This window comes from Bombina bombina, chromosome 5 (assembly GCF_027579735.1).
Source record: "Bombina bombina isolate aBomBom1 chromosome 5, aBomBom1.pri, whole genome shotgun sequence".
NCBI classification, from domain to species: domain Eukaryota; kingdom Metazoa; phylum Chordata; class Amphibia; order Anura; family Bombinatoridae; genus Bombina; species Bombina bombina.
In genome coordinates this window covers 480,614,639-480,632,536 of record NC_069503.1, presented here as the reverse complement: position 1 = coordinate 480,632,536, position 17,898 = coordinate 480,614,639, and positions in this window count along the sequence as shown.

The following is a 17,898-nucleotide window of genomic DNA, read 5'->3' as shown; positions in this document are numbered from 1 at the left end:
TCGTATACCTTTGATTTCATTTCTGTTTTATGTTGTTACTTATTTTACTTTGTGTCTATTTATAGGAGTTCTTTAACTCAATTGATACTGCCAATACTCTATTACAGTAGTGACCGCTTACTAGTTTAGAACGGTCAGATTATTTACTGTGTGTATTTGTAAAAGGTTATATCACGGTACTATCACATCTTAGGTCTTTTACTTTTTTTGGAACATCTGATTAGCGCTGTGCAGCGAGCCACTCCTTGCTTTCTCTTTAATTAATACAGTGTGATTACACGTAAGGGTAGTGTGAACACACCTATAGGCCCAATCCAGCAGCTTTTCATCAATAAGTGTTTGCTTTAGCGCCTCCAGTGTGACCTAAACCTAGGTTTAGTTCACATCAAAGAAAATCCTTTTTTTACACATATATATATATATATATATATATATATATATATATATATATATATATATATATATAAATAGTGGTACTCCAATTCAGGAGAGCAAGTAGGGGCAAAAACACGGGATATGATGACAAGTGAAATGTGGAGGGGGAGAGATGGCAAAGAGCAAAATAAACAAATAAAACACACGTCTATAGGACTATAAAGAAACAACACAGGGGCTATATACACAGAAACGTACTAGCAATGGAGCTCAAAAAGCAGCCAGGTCCATATTCATGTTGAGACCAAAGGGAAACAGGGTCCTCAGTTTGTAGATCTAATAAGTTTCCCTTTGTCTCAATCGATTATATCTGTTGTATAAATGAGAGGGGGCAATGCTTTCTAGTTGGCAGATATTAAAGGTGTTGAGGGAACCGTTGTGATAAGTATGACAATGTCTAGGGACACTATGGTTTTTAAAATTGTACTTCATATTCCTGTAGTGTTCATTCCATCTATTAATTAATTAATCTACAACTACGACCCACATATTGAATCCCACAAAAGTTACAGGTTAACAGATAAAACTACATATGTAGATATGCATAATAAATGTTGGTAAATAGTATAAGTTTTGTTAGTGGTGTAGGAAGAAAATAAATTACATCCAGGATTGATATGTTTACACATATTACAATTTTTAAGATGGCATTTAGCTATCCCTTTTCTTATTGTGAGTCTCTTTTGCATTAGTGAGCAGTTATTAGGATTCTTTGACATTCTTATACCGTTCGGCTTATCCCTATTTTTGTGGACCACCACCTTACTGGGTGCCAAATGTTTTTTTTTTTTTTTTTTTTTTAAAAAAGAGCTTTATTTTGTGAACAATTGCAAGTTTGACAGCATGAATAAGATACAATAAAATGGCTTAATAACATCATACATTGTATTTGCTTATATTATCAGATTTAACAATGTTAGTATTAGGCACTTGTTGGAAACCGCAGTATAATGTTCAACAGTGAGGTTCAGAAATAATTTAACATCTGTATCTTCTTGAACAGACACAATTGAAACCAATTCTGTTCCAACATAGTCCTCTAACTATAGCAGTCTGAATGTCCACATGTATTTCAAAGTGCTGCGTTTTCTAGAAGAAGGAAAGAAGGGGAGGAAGAAAAGACAAAGCAGATGGAGAGAAGCTACTTGGAGCAAGGAAAAGAAATAGGGGAAAAAGAAAAAAAAAAAATTATTCCCACAAGGAGGGTATGGATAGGAGGTGGAGGTGCACGTGGGGAAGGAAGGGGGGGTATGGATAAGGGGAAAAGGGGTGGGTCAGGGGAGGAGGGAGGGATAGGGGTACATCCAGCCCAGTTGTCCTCCTGGACTCCTGTCAGACCAATCAAATTCCTGTTTTTTGTCACACTTCTAAATATCTTTGCCCTCCCAAATTAAGATCATATATTCATGAGTTTCTATTTTGCCTGATTTCATATAGTGGAACCGCTCCAGACTCAGGAGGTCCCTGACCCCAGCCCTCCACTCCCCCATAGTTGGTACCTGTGGGGACTTCCAACGCTTCGGGATAAGTCCCTTTGCGCAATTCAAGAACAGAAGGAACAAATGCCGTTTCGCTTCCTCTGTAATTTTTGGTATCTCATGATAAATTAGGTACTTGGGGTCTGGTGGCAAGATCATCTTCAAAAGTCTGCTTGCCTCCCCAAACACTCCCACCCAAAAAGGCTGTATAAGAGGGCACCGCCACCACAAGTGCAGCAACGAACCCTCCTCCCCACAACCCCTCCAGCACTCCCCACTCAAGTGGGGATATATCTTTCCCAGTCTCTGCGGGGTCATATACCACCTGCTTAGGAATTTGAAGTGCATTTCTTGAAGTCGCATTGACACTGAGGCTTTCCTCGCTTTGTTAAAGACTGATTGCTAAGCTAAGGTGTCCAACTCGATGCCCAGTTCCCTGTGCCATGCAGCCACATATGAAGGTTTATTTTCTCCATCTCCTTCCATTAGCAGTTTGTACAGCAAGGAAACTAGGTGGCGTGGAAGGATTGGCGAGGTACAAAGTTCCTCAAATGGAGTCTTCTGTCTGGACAAGGATTCTTTATGCCGTGCAGTATTAAAAAAATGTGTCAACTGAGCCGTTCGAAACCACGAGGAAAACATTCGCGGGTTCCAGGTCTCCAATTCAGCCTGCGGCTTAAGCCGGTCCCGATCAATTATATTTGATATGCTTACTTCGGATAGTGAATAGGACGGCCCCGGAGAGTACGCCCTACCCGCCAGTCCGATATCAGGGTTTTCACACACAGGTGTAACCGGTGCAATAGCTGAGGAGACGCAGCACCTGGTTTTGACAAGCTTATCCCATTCACGGAACACATCCTCCAGGATATGAAGATATGCAATCAGGGCGATTCCCCGCACTTATCCAAGCCAAGGCACCAACATTGCCTCTCTGGAGGATCTCTGCATCCAATCTTATCCAGGCCTTGTCCGCAGATCTGTGACTCCACTCAACGATTCGCTGGAGGATCATTGCGCTATGATACTCAGCTAGCAGAGGCACACCCGCACCTCCCCTGTTTCTGGGCAGATACATAGTTCGTTTGCTTACTCTGGGCTTCAAGTCATTCCAGATATAAGATTCGATTATCTTTTGGATTTGATGTATCAAGTGCTCAGCTGCTGCTAGCGGAATCGTCTGCATGACATACAGCACTCTGGGCAGCACGTTCATTTTTACCACTTGAATTCTTCCCATCCAAGAGATGGATTTGTTTTTCCATGACGCAAGGTCTCCTGCAATGCTATCTCTGATATCTTTATAGTTTATGTTTACTATCTCTCTAAGTGAGGGAGCCAGCCAGATGCCAAGATATCTCAACCGTTTCTCAGCTATTTTCAGAGGGCAACCATGAGATTGCCTCTCGAAAGTCTCGTGTGGTATGGTAATATTTAAGATTTCCGATTTCGACAGATTGAGCAAGAAGTCAGAGACTCGGCCATATGACTCAAATTCCGCCAGAGCCGCTCTTAAAGAGGCTCCATTGTCAGCAAGGGTCATCAGTACATCATCAGCGTACATTATTAATTTATGCTCCATCTCCCCGACTCGCAGACCACAAATAGCTGTGTTAGCCCTTATCTTGCTAGCCAGGACTTCCATTACGAGGGCAAACAGCAGGGGAGAAAGTGGGCACCCCTGCCTCGTCCCATTGGAGATTGGAAAAGGCATGGAGAGCATCCCATTCACCCTGACCCTCGCACTCGGGCCAGAGTACAGAGAGAATACTCCATTAACAAAACGGGGACCGAGACCCACCTTCATCAAGGTGTGACGCATAAAGGACCAGTTGACCCGGTCAAATGCTTTTTCCGCGTCCGTCGATACAAGTACCAACGGAGCGGAATTGGCATGTGCGGCAGAGGTCAGCTGAAGGACCCTAAGAGCGTTATCCCGAGCTTCTCTGGCGGGGATGAAGCCCGCCTGGTCCGTAGATATCAACTGGGGGAGGTATTTTTTGAGGCGGTTTGCCATGACCTTCGCCAGGATCTTAACATCAACGTTAAGGAGAGATATCGGTCTATAACTGCCTGGATGAGTCACTGGCTTGTTCGGTTTGGGAATAACCGATATAAAAGCTTCCAACATAGATCGAGGCAACGTCGGCTCCCCTGTGATACGGTTAAATAATTGGAGCAGACGAGGCACAAGAATCTCCGCAAAAATTTTGTAATAACGCGCTCCGATTCCGTCAGGGCCCGGGCTTTTACCAATTTGAAGGCTCTTGATCGTGTCTTTAATCTCCTCTGGGACAAAGGGGGCCTCCAATAGCTCCGCTTCCTCTCCCGTCAGCCGCGGCATATCTATGCTTTCCAAATATTCGCCGATCTCTCGCTCTGAGTTTTGATCAATGCGAGGCTCGTCTCATTCCTCATTCAACGAGTGAATGTTGTAGAGGGAGTTATAAAAGCTCCCGAAAGCATTAGCAATTGACTGCCCATCTTTATGCACCACTCCGTGGTCGTCAATCAACTCAAAGACATAAGAATTAAGTCTTTTCCGTGTCAACGCACGAGCCAGGAGCTTCCCCGCCTTGTTGCCCTGTTCGAAAAATCTTTGTCGCAGCATAAGTGCCTTTTTTTGTTGCTCCTCTTGCAAATGTCTTAGTAAGGCTGCTCTGGCTTCAGCCAAATCCTCTTGCCGCCCATTGTCATTAGGACTATTCTTATGTGCTGTTTCCTTCAGAGCTACCTGAGCTAGCAGGTTTGTATACAAATCTCTTTTAGTTCTACGTAGTGCGGCACAGTGCCTCAACAGAATATCTCGAAGCACACATTTGTGTGCTTCCCAGACAGTAAAACTATCAACCATGTCGTCTGTGTTAAGGCAGAAGTATTCTTTTAGTCTTTCCTGCAGCTCTTTTATCAGGAGCTGGTCATCCAAAAGATATTCATCTAGCCTCCAAATATAAGGCGTTATTGGGGAGTCTGGCCAAGCAATCGTGCATCGGACCGGAGCATGGTCCGACCAGGTGATTGTATGTATAATACTGTTTGTTGTAACTGCCAGTCCAGCAGAGTCCGCGAATAAGTAGTCTATCCTCGTATATTTCCTGTGAGGATGTGAATAAAACGTGTAGTTTTTAGTTAGAGGATGGAAAGTACGCCAGACATCATGCACGACGAGATCTGCAAGAGACCTAGTGAGATGTTTGATTACCCTATGGGGAGCGCTGGATAGGCCGTCAGAGGTGTCCAAGATAGGATCCAGGGACACATTAAAGTCCCCTCCTAAGTAAAGAGTGCCTCTTTGTACCTCCATAATTTTAAGCATAACTTTTTTGAAGAACAGGTCCTGAGCTTTGTTTGGGAGATAAAGATTGGCCAGGGTCATGGGCCTGCCATATAGTTTGCCTGTCAGGATTAGATATCTACCGCTTGGATCCCCTATTATTTGGTCTAGCTGAAAAGGTACTGTGGGGCGGAACAATATTCCAACACCATTCTTTTTAGATGGTCCTGAGGCAAAGTAGGCTACTGGGAAATGTCTATTAAACCACTTCGGTTCTCTCAATTTGGGGAAATGCGTCTCTTGGATAAAGACTATGTCACCTCCCATCCTATGGAGATCTCGAGTAACTATAGATCTCTTATTTGGACCGTTGAGTCCCTTAACATTAATGGTGATAAGATCAATTGTGTGACTCCTAGTTGGTGTGTTTGTCTTAGCCATTTGTAAATCGTTGACAGAGAAGAAAAAAAAAAAAAAAGGGGGGGGGGAAGAGGAGAAGGTGGCGGGGTTGGTTAGCTAGAATGTGCAGCAGAGATAGTAAAGAACTCAGTCACAGTTAGGGAAGAAATGAGTTGAGGTTAAGAACAGGGCAAGGGGATAGAAAGAAAAGGAAAGAGCGTACTGTAAACAGAGGCCCAAAGTAGACCAAAGGAAACAAAGGTAATAATCAACCGGAGGTAGTAACCTCATCACTCTTATATATGAAATATCAACAGAAAAATAAACTTTATAGGTAGTTATAACCCAATAAACATATGAAATCTTGATTCTTAGAACCGAACCTTCATGCAAACAAACCACAGGAACAATCCTCCAACCCACCCGAGGAAGACCCAATTATAGAATGCTTTCGACCCTTTAAATTATCATCTTCTCAATCCCCGAATACTAGCTCCCTTATTTCTCTCCTCCTCCCACCCAGCACCCCCTTTCTATTTGCTGGGGTGTGTTCTTGTTTCCCCCTCTCTCCCTCCCCTCCCCACCCCCCTCTGAAATTATAAAGCACTGTGGGAGGAGTGCTGAACATGGAACTGTCGTGGTATATTTTGTTGCTCACTCTCTGTCATTCCTGAGCCCTAGATTGTTAATGGAGGATAGACCTCGAAACTAAAATGGCAGCATTGCTCTTACCTTCTCGCTCATCAGAAGATTCATCGAAAAGCAGTGTATAGGCCTCTAGAGCCCTATATGAAATAATAGTGTGCTGGGCTGTAAAAACTGCCTATTCTCAACCCACCTTTCCCAACTATACTAGAGGGAGAACATAAACATTAAGCACACTTTAGTAAAAAAAACATTAGGTGAACAGTGCTTTGCAGTTATCATATCCATGCCCACTAACCCCGCCGCCCCCCCCCCCCCCCCACATGGCAGTAGTTAGAATTTCTTACATATTTAAACTGAGCAATGCAGTATATGGTTAAATAAATGATATAGATATATTGTACCTCAGTCTTGTCTTATGTTACAGCCCAGAAGGCTGTTTTAATGCTAGATTAGAAAAAGTTCAATCAGATAACCTTTTGTTTGCAGTATATGAATTGTTTGTTTCATAAACAAGGTGAACCATGCATTTACAAACAGGCAAAAAAAGAAAATCCTCACGGAAGGCAGTCGTGAACTGTTCAGGGGTTAAAAATTGTAGCAATGAGCATTCAACATATAGGGTCGTCAATTAAACTAGATGTCCTCAGGCCAGACAGAGAAGTCCTCACAAATGGGTTAATAAGACATCCTGCGGTTTAAGCTGGGTGCAATCATTCCATTCCCCGGTCTGCCCCAGGCTCTAGTTGTCTTGGAACCGCCACTATATTTGGAGGTGTGATCTGTATACCCAAAGCCTGACTGAAGGCAGGGAGGTCAGTGGGGCCTCTAAATATGGCAGATGAACCATTCTTCGAAGCAATTATACATGTGGGAAATCCCCACCTATATGGGATCTGTTGTTCTTTAAGTCTTGTTGTAATATAGCGTAACTCTCGCCGCTTTTGAAGGGTAGCCGGACACAGATCAGTGAAAACTTGTATATCTGTCCCTTCAAAATGCAGGGGGTGCTTGTTCCTAGCATGACGAAGAATGTCCTCTTTATCTTTGTATGATAGAAGTTTTATAATTATGTCTCTAGGGGGTGCTCTGGCTGGTGGCCTGGGTCGGAGTGCGCGGTGTGCTCTTTCCACCTGTATCTCAGCAGCATTAGGTGTATCTTTAAGAAATTTGAAGAACTCCTGGATGTAATGATTTATATCAGGCGGGCTCACAGATTCAGGTACTCCACGAAGCCGCAGATTATTCCGCCTGCTTCGGTTTTCCAGGTCTTCAATTCTGTCAGTCAGTGATTGTACCGTTGCATCTTGGGATTGTATGCAGCTGGCTTGTTGCTGAAGATCTGAGCGCATAATTTCTTGAGTTTCTTCTACTTGCGCGACTCTACGGTCCACTGCAACTATATCCTTTTTTAGCTCCCCAAACATGAGCTTCACATCCATCATTGCCTCTTTGATATCATTTTTAGAAGACAGATGCCTAATATCCTCTTTAGTGACAAAGTTAGATATCACAGGGTCTGAGCACGCTGCCTGCACTGCAGCTGTCTGATGAATAGTTTCAGGAAGTTCCTTAGTTGTACCTGCAATCCCCTCAGTGGGGATCAGATAATTCTCCATGTTGGAAGATTGAGAGCTCTTGGAGGGTTTAGGGCCCTTTCTATTAGCCATCTCAACACCCAATGTAACTGAAGGTGTAAAGGCCACCTCTGTCTCCTTAATCTTATAGTGACTTGCAGCTGGCTCTACTATATTGAAGAATTATAGTTTGCAAATTTGTAATTTTAAATAGCTGTATGACCGTTCTGTTCACAACACAAGCTCAGACAGGTCCCTTAAGTGTTTTATAGATATAACTGTCTCCTGGTCTTTCCAATACACATGAAGTAGGTCTGTAAATGAGCTCAGTGGATATGTGCTGTCAGAGTACTGTCCGGTGCACACCACCCTTGATATGTCTATTCTGCTGCCTAAAAGTACCAGCCACACCAACAAAGCACTGTGCACCTCAAATGTGTAGTGGGAAAAACAAAAATTCACCCCCTAGTTCAGCGGAGCTGCAGGTTTCTGTGTCCCTGATAGTGGCCTCTTGGGCTGCTGCGCGCCAAACTGATCCGTTTGCAGCTGTGTCCCAAATCACTCAAGGCCCTAATGCCCGGTTCACTACAGCACCGCAGACAGAGAGGACCCACTGCAAGCTGCAGCTGCTCAGCAGGGAATCCAAGCGGAGGTTGTTTATGCCTGTCGGCTAATGGTTACAGGTACCTCTAACACCGCTTCTCACCACACTCTCTTTCACTGTGTAACGATGCCGGTTACTTGCGGCTCCAGCTCTCCAAACTTCCTCCGGACCACAGACAGGGATTCCAGTGTTCAGATTTTGCAATGAGCCCCCTCAGGGATAGTTATATGAAAGTTTAGATCGGTTCCAAATAGCTATGGGTCAGTTAATACCATATAAAAGAGCTTTGAGGCTTCAGAGCTTAACTAGTGTGCGGCCATCAGCAAGCGTGGCCAGGCTCCGCCCCCGCCAAATGTTTTTTTAACGTAGGGGCTCTTTTAAAAACACATCTAGGTTCAGGGGCTATAAGTTTACCAAGGATTGGATCCCTACATAAGAGCCCCCAGTGTTTTTTCATGATAGATTTGATCCTCATGTGATTCACACTGTATTTATTTTTATTTTTTTAAACAGCTTTATTGTATATAAAAAAATGAAGCTACAAGAAGTTGGAGTCGCAGCTCCAGTTTACCATTTACAACAAAAACTCTGAGTTTTAAGGATAGCGTTTAAGATGCAGTTTGCATATCAACAAGAAAATAGCGGTACCTCCTAATTGCTCATTCAGGATGTATTGCGACTACGGTTTTATTCATAAAGTCTATAAATGAGTCCAATTGTGAGTCGCACAGATCTGGGAGCGAACTTGCTAATGGATCATTTAATATAGCCATCCATTAAGAAAATTACTATAAGTTTATTTACAAAGAGCGATGAGTAAATGGTCCCGGTCCGCCCGCGCCCCAGACAATGATGTTCCAGATATTGAGATATGTTGAGTCCCATTACCAGTAGGGTATGAGCTTGAGTGATGTATTTGATATTTTGTTTGGACTGTGTTGTTTCAATCGGGTCGCTTAAGTTTGCGTTGGACGTGCTCTACAGTTGTGAGAACTCCGCATAGGAGTCCATTTTGTCGTATTTAAGGAAGTAATACTCTTCTAACTCTATGATTTCTGAGACTTTTTTAGTCCACATGGTCATGGACGGAACCTCTCTACTCCTCCAATTTTTAGCTATCAGGACTTTGACTCCGTTAATCATAATTTTAAACAAGTGTATGGCTTATATTTAAGTATAGAGGGGGTTTGTGTAAAAGCTATATCAAGGGATCAAGTGGTAGTTGGATTTCTAATATGGATTCTATTTCAGAGATGACACTCCTCCATAAGTTCTGAATACTATTGCACCACCACCACATATGGGCAGTGTCACTATTTACATGACCGCAGCGCCAACATTTATTACTTTGACAGCGAAAAAGGCGGTGCAGTTTTTTCGGAGGGAGGTACCACCTATGTAAAAGTTTAAAGTTGACCTCCAGAATAGAGGATGAGATTGAGGACTTTTTCGTAGCTTGGAACATTAATCTACTCGTTTGAGGCAGTATAATGACTCCGAGGTCTCTTTCCCAGCTTTCCAGGTAAGGGGGTATTTGTCCTGGAGGTGTATGAGTTAAGATCTTATATATAGTGGATAGTGTATGTCTCGGGGGGGGGGGGGGGTTGGGTGCACAGGGATTCATAAGTGATCAAAGGTCTGACCATGTTCCCATAACCTGGGTGCGTGGTGATAAAGTGGGTTGTCTGTCTATAGGTAAGCCAGTCAGCAAAGCAGTCAAGTCCCTTCATCACTAATTCATTTTGTGGGAGTAGGGATTCATTGTTGGCTAGTGCGTGTACTATGAGGTCTCTATTCAAAGCGTTTGTGGTAGATTGTGCAGTGAAGGGTCTCACCGTGAATTCCCCATTTTCAATCAGGGATGTCATGGGTGAGGGTATTGAGGAGATATAATGTGTTGTATTAATTGTGTGTTCCTAAACCCTAAAGGTCTCCTGAATCACTGGATAATTTGTTCTAATTAATTTGAATAGGTGAGGGCTACTCCAGCATAACCTTCCCAGGTGTGGTTTACCCATTATTAGATGTTCCAGTGGGACCCATCTTTTATGGTTAAAATGGATATTCCAGTCCACCAGGCGCTGCAAGAAGATAGCCTGGCGATAGGCAGCAAGGTTTGGGACTCCCATCCCCCCTTGCGTTTTGGAGGTTTGCATGGTTTGTTTATTAATTCTGGGTGGTCTTCGACGCCAAATGAAATCGCTAAATGCTTTCTGGAGAGATGGGAGATAGGGTTTGGGAAGGGGAATTGGTAAAGTCTGGAGGAGGTATAAAATATGTGGGAATATGTTCATTTTAATCGTGTCGATGCGGCCCAGCCACGATAGTTTTTTTGGATCCCCACAATGAGAGATTGCGTATTATGCTATGTTTGGTAGGTATATAATTAAGACAAAATAAATCATCTTGTGAGGAAGTCAAGTATATTCCCAAATATTTGAATTAATGAGTGCACCAGGTGAATGGGGAAACCTTTTGTGTGGCCTTTAGTGATGGGCCTGTCAGATTAATATTTAATATTTCAGATTTGGACATGTTAATTACGAAGTTGGACAGGGATTTAAAGGTGTTAAATTCGTTTAATAATTGAGGTATTGAATGTTCTGGATCAGTGAGTGTGAGAAGCATGTCGTCGGCAAATAGAGATAGTACGTACTTCTGATCTTTAATTGTGATTCCCATTATCAGGGGGTTCTGTCTAATCTTAACTGCCAACGTTTCAATGACACAAGCGAACAGGAGTGGGGATAGAGGACACCCCTGGCGTGTCCCGTTTTTGTAACAATTTTGTTTGTTTCCCTCTGATGAGGGTTAATATATAGTGTTAATGTTAGGAATTGTATCTCTTTAAATGTCTCAGACAGGAAATCAATGTTTATAATGACCTGCCCAGACCGCAATGAGACATTTACTAAAGGATGATATTTACACTTTCCAGATCTAATTAGATTAACTAACAGATCAATAAGGTTTAAGTTTGAGAATCAGATAATATGTCCGTAAATACTGCAGAGATATTTGTAGGGTATAGTCACAGGAAGGTTATAATTTTCAAGAATTAGCCTTCAGCCGACTTCACGCACTCACACTTTCAATCTAAAATATATACAGTCTCAAGCATCTCCGGATTCATTCAGTCTTTCCCCTTTTCAGGATGATTAAACATATATCGCAATAAAGAGGTACTTTATGTAGTAATACACAGTATAGGTTGATTACCTTGTCCAAGTTTAGCTGCAAGAGGATTGCGGGGAGAGGTTAGGGAAAAGACGAGGCGTGAGTGCAACTTCCGGAACGAGGTAAGTAGTTCCGGCGGCTCTTTGATACCTGGCGAGACTCAGGCAGACCGGGTTTCCGTACTGAGAGTGCAGCCAAAGTTGTAAGTGGGAAATTAGCGCTGCTGACTTCAAAGTTGAAAGATATGTAGTGTGGTTACTAGCTTGGTTTAGCAGAGTGAACTCCAATAGCACAACAATTCCCTTCACCAGAATTGGAAGTAATGTCAGAGATGAACACCTTGACTGCTTCAATTTTCAGGCAAGGTATAGAATGTACCACACCCACTATTTATAGGGAGGTTCAAGTTCCTAGAGGGATATACCTTAAAGGTATATCACACACTCCCCCTTTCAAGTCCCCCTTCAACTAACAAGAGAAGGCTTTAAAGGATATCGCCGATGGAAAGCTCTGATCAACTGCGGAGCGTGTAGCTCGGTATGACGTATCCAGGAGTTCTCCTCAGGACCAAAACCCTTCCATTTTATGAGATATTCCAGATGTGTTCCATGGAATCGGGAATCCAGGATTTTTTCAATTTCGAATTCTTCTTGGTCATCTATTATGATGGGTGCTTTGGATTGTGTGGAGTTTATGTCTGGGATATTATAAGGTTTCACAAGTGATACATGGAACGTGGGGTGAAATTTATACAGAGATGGTAGTTTCAATATCACAGTGGATGGATTTGCAATGCTCTCAATAACAAAAGGTCCAATAAATTGGTTTGCAAGCTTCTTTATAGGTACTCGTAACTTTAGATTTTTAGTGGATAGTAATACATTATCTCCCACCTTATATTCGGGTCCAGGTCTATGATGTTGATCATAGTAATTTTTCTGATATGTCTTTGCGTTGCTAAGATGTAATGTAAGTTCCTTCAATCTTTCTTGTAACTGTTGGGAGTAATCCGTGGCTGCTGGAGAATTCACTTCAATATTTGATACAGGAATGGTAGTTGGATGGAATCCATAAGTCACATAGGCCTAGATTTGGAGTTTGGCGGTAGCCGTGAAAACCAGCGTTAGAGGCTCCTAACGCTGGTTTTAGGCTACCGCCGGTATTTGGAGTCATTCAAAAAAGGGTCTAACGCTCACTTTTCAGCCGCGACTTTTCCATACCGCAGATCCCCTTACGTCAATTGCGTATCCTATCTTTTCAATGGGATCTTTCTAACTCCGGTATTTAGAGTCGTGGCTGAAGCCGCAGAAAAAAGTCAGTAGTTAAGAGCTTTCTGGGCTAACGCCGGTTCATAAAGCTCTTAACTACTGTGCCCTAAAGTACACTAACACCCATAAACTACCTATGTACCCCTAAACCGAGACCCCCCACATCGCCGACACTCAATTAAATTTTTTAACCCCTAATCTGCCGACCGCCACCTACGTTATCCTTATGTACCCCTAATCTGCTGCCCCTAACACCGCCGACCCCTATATTATATTTATTAACCCCTAACCTGCCCCCCACAACGTCGCCGCCAGCTACCTACAATAATTAACCCCTAATCTGCCGACCGCCACCTACGTTATACTTATGTACCCCTAATCTGCTGCTCCTAACACCGCCGACCCCTATATTATATTTATTAACCCCTAATCTGCCCCCCTCAACGTCGCCTCCACCTGCCTACACTTATTGACCCCTAATCTGCCGAGCGGACCGCACCGCTACTATAATAAAGTTATTAACCCCTAATCCGCCTCACTAACCCTATAATAAATAGTATTAACCCCTAATCTGCCCTCCCTAACATCACCGACACCTAACTTCAAACATTAACCCCTAATCTGCCGACTGGAGCTCACCGCTATTCTAATAAATGTATTAACCCCTAAAGCTAAATCTAACCCTAACACTAACACCCCCCCTAAGTTAAATATAATTTAAATCTAACAAAATTAATTAACTCTTATTAAATAAATTATTCCTATTTAAAGCTAAATACTTACCTGTAAAATAAATCCTAATATAGCTACAATATAAATTATAATTATATTATAGCTATTTTAGGATTTATATTTATTTTACAGGTAACTTTGTATTTATTTTAACCAGGTACAATAGCTATTAAATAGTTAAGAACTATTTAATAGCTAAAATAGTTAAAATAATTACAAAATTACCTGTAAAATAAATCCTAACCTAAGTTACAATTAAACCTAACACTACACTATCAATAAATTAATTAAATAAAATACCTACAATTACCTACAATTACACCTAACACTACACTATCAATAAATGAATTAAATACAATATCTACAAATAAATACAATGAAATAAACTAACTAAAGTACAAAAAATAAAAAAGAACTAAGTTACAAAAAATAAAAAAATATTTACAAACATCAGAAAAATATTACAAGAATTTTAAACTAATTACACCTACTCTAAGCCCCCTAATAAAATAACAAATCCCCCCAAAATAAAAAATGTCCTACCCTATTCTAAATTACAAAAGTTCAAAGCTCTTTTACCTTACCAGCCCTGAACAGGGCCCTTTGCGGGGCATGCCCCAAGAAATTCAGCTCTTTTTCCTGTAAAAAAACACATACTATACCCCCCCCAACATTACAACCCACCACCCACATACCCCTAATCTAACCCAAACCCCCCTTAAATAAACCTAACACTAAGCCCCTGAAGATCTTCCTACCATATCTTCACCATACCAGGTTCACCGATCGATCCAGAAGAGCTCCTCCGATGTCCTGATCCAAGCCCAGGCAGGGGGCTGAAGATGTCCATGATCCGGCTGAAGTCATCATCCAAGCGGGAGCTGAAGAGGTCCATGATCCGGCTGAAGTCATCATCCAAGCGGGAGCTGAAGAGGTCCATGATCCGGCTGAAGTCTTCTATCAACGGCATCTTCAATCTTCTTTCTTCTGGATCCATCTTGGAGACCTCCGACGCGGAACATCCTGCTGGCCCGACGGACTTCCGACGAATGAAGGCTCCTTTAAGGGACGTCATCCAAGATGGCGTCCCTCGAATTCCGATTGGCTGATAGGATTCTATCAGCCAAATGGAATTAAGGTAGGAAAATTCTGATTGCCTGATGGAATCAGCCAATCAGAATCAAGTTCAATCCGATTGGCCGATCCGATCAGCCAATCGGATTGAACTTGATTCTGATTGGCTGATTCCATCAGCCATCTTGGATGAAGGAGCCTTCATTCATCGGTAGTCCGTCGGGCCAGCAGGATGTTCCGCGTCGGAGGTCTCCAAGATGGATCCGGAAGAAAGAAGATTGAAGATGCCGTTGATAGAAGACTTCAGCCGGATCATGGACCTCTTCAGCTCCCGCTTGGATGATGACTTCAGCCGGATCATGGACCTCTTCAGCTCCCGCTTGGATGATGACTTCAGCCGGATCATGGACATCTTCAGCCCCCTGCTTGGGCTTGGATCAGGACATCGGAGGAGCTCTTCTGGATAGATCGGTGAACCTGGTATGGTGAAGATAAGGTAGGAAGATCTTCAGGGGCTTAGTGTTAGGTTTATTTAAGGGGGGTTTGGGTTAGATTAGGGGTATGTGGGTGGTGGGTTGTAATGTTGGGGGGGGTATTGTATGTGTTTTTTTACAGGAAAAAGAGCTGAATTTCTTGGGGCATGCCCCGCAAAGGGCCCTGTTCAGGGCTGGTAAAGTAAAAGAGCTTTGAACTTTTGTAATTTAGAATAGGGTAGGGCATTTTTTATTTTGGGGGGCTTTGTTATTTTATTAGGGGGCTTAGAGTAGGTGTAATTAGTTTAAAATTGTTGTAATATTTTTCTGATGTTTGTAAATATTTTTTTATTTTTTGTAACTTAGTTCTTTTTTATTGTTTGTACTTTAGTTAGTTTATTTCATTGTATTTATTTGTAGATATTGTATTTAATTAATGTATTGATAGTGTAGTGTTAGGTTTAATTGTAGGTAATTGTAGGTATTTTATTTAATTAATTTATTGATAGTGTAGTGTTAGGTTTAATTGTAACTTAGGTTAGGATTTATTTTACAGGTAATTTTGTAATTATTTTAACTATTTTAGCTATTAAATAGTTCTTAACTATTTAATAGCTATTGTACCTGGTTAAAATATTTTAGTTATAGCTATTTTAGGGGGATATCTGTGTGTGCAGGTGACTATTACTGTGCATAATTATTAGGCAACTTAACAAAAAACAAATATATACCCATTTCAATTATTTATTTTAACAAGTGAAACCAATATAACATCTCAACATTCACAAATATACATTTCTGACATTCAAAAACAAAACAAAAACAAATCAGTGACCAATATAGCCACCTTTCTTTGCAAGGACACTCAAAAGCCTGCCATCCATGGATTCTGTCAGTGTTTTGATCTGTTCACCATCAACATTGCGTGCAGCAGCAACCACAGCCTCCCAGACACTGTTCAGAGAGGTGTACTGTTTTCCCTCCTTGTAAATCTCACATTTGATGATGGACCACAGGTTCTCAATGGGGTTCAGATCAGGTGAACAAGGAGGCCATGTCATTAGATTTTCTTCTTTTATACCCTTTCTTGCCAGCCACGCTGTGGAGTACTTGGACGCGTGTGATGGAGCATTGTCCTGCATGAAAATCATGTTTTTCTTGAAGGATGTAGACTTCTTCCTGTACCACTGCTTGAAGAAGGTGTCTTCCAGAAACTGGCAGTAGGACTGGGAGTTGAGCTTGACTCCATCCTCAACCCGAAAAGGCCCCACAAGCTCATCTTTGATGATACCAGCCCAAACCAGTACTCCACCTCCACCTTGCTGGCGTCTGAGTCGGACTGGAGCTCTCTGCCCTTTACCAATCCAGCCACGGGCCCATCCATCTGGCCCATCAAGACTCACTCTCATTTCATCAGTCCATAAAACCTTAGAAAAATCAGTCTTGAGATATTTCTTGGCCCAGTCTTGACGTTTCAGCTTGTGTGTCTTGTTCAGTGGTGGTCGTCTTTCAGCCTTTCTTACCTTGGCCATGTCTCTGAGTATTGCACACCTTGTGCTTTTGGGCACTCCAGTGATGTTGCAGCTCTGACTTTTCTCAGTTCATGGGCAGTTATTTTGCGCCTTGGTTTTTCCACACGCTTCTTGCGACCCTGTTGACTATTTTGAATGAAACGCTTGATTGTTCGATGATCACGCTTCAGAAGCTTTGCAATTTTAAGAGTGCTGCATCCCTCTGCAAGATATCTCACTATTTTTGACTTTTCTGAGCCTGTCAAGTCCTTCTTTTGACCCATTTTGCCAAAGGAAAGGAAGTTGCCTAATAATTATGCACACCTGATATAGGGTGTTGATGTCATTAGACCACACCCCTTCTCATTACAGAGATGCACATCACCTAATATGCTTAATTGGTAGTAGGCTTTCGAGCCTATACAGCTTGGAGTAAGACAACATGCATAAAGAGGATGATGTGGTCAAAATACTCATTTGCCTAATAATTCTGCACTCCCTGTATATTGGTCCATATGCGGCCACCAAAAGGTTCGTCGTGTTTTCTCTATGGTTTTTTGTATGCCACTATGTCCAGATAGAGGTATGTTATGAGTGTGATGTAAAATTTGTTTTCTTAAACTGATTGGTATGTTTAACTTTTTGTTATGGTATAACAAACCAGTCTTAGAGTCTCTTATGCATTCTTTAGGTATGTTAATTTCCTGTTGTAAGGCTTTTGTAATTTCCTTTTCTAGGGGTGTTAAAACTCCTATGAATTTTTCGGCTGGTATGGTTGGATTAAGTTTTTCATGGCATTAGACATGTGCACGGCTAAAAAATTCGGTTCGTTTTTGGTTCGGATCGATTCGGACTTTTCGAATTTCGGTTCGGATCGAATCGGATTCGGCAAAATTTGAATAAATTCGTTTCGGATTTATTCGGATCCGAATAAATTCGTTTCGGATTTATTCGGATTCGGCTGAATTCGGTTCTATTCGGTTCCGAAATTCGGTATGTTTTTAGTACACTAACACCCATTTAGTACACTAAGTCACTAACACCCATAAACTACCTATGAACCACTAAACCGAGGCCCCCCCACATCGCAAACCCAATAATAACATTATTTAACCCCTAATCTGCCGATCGGATATCGCCGCAACCTACATTATAACTATTAACCCCTAATCTGCTGTCCCTAACACCGCCGACCCCTACATTATAGTTATTAACCCCTAATCTGCTGTCCCAACGTCGCCGCAATCTAAC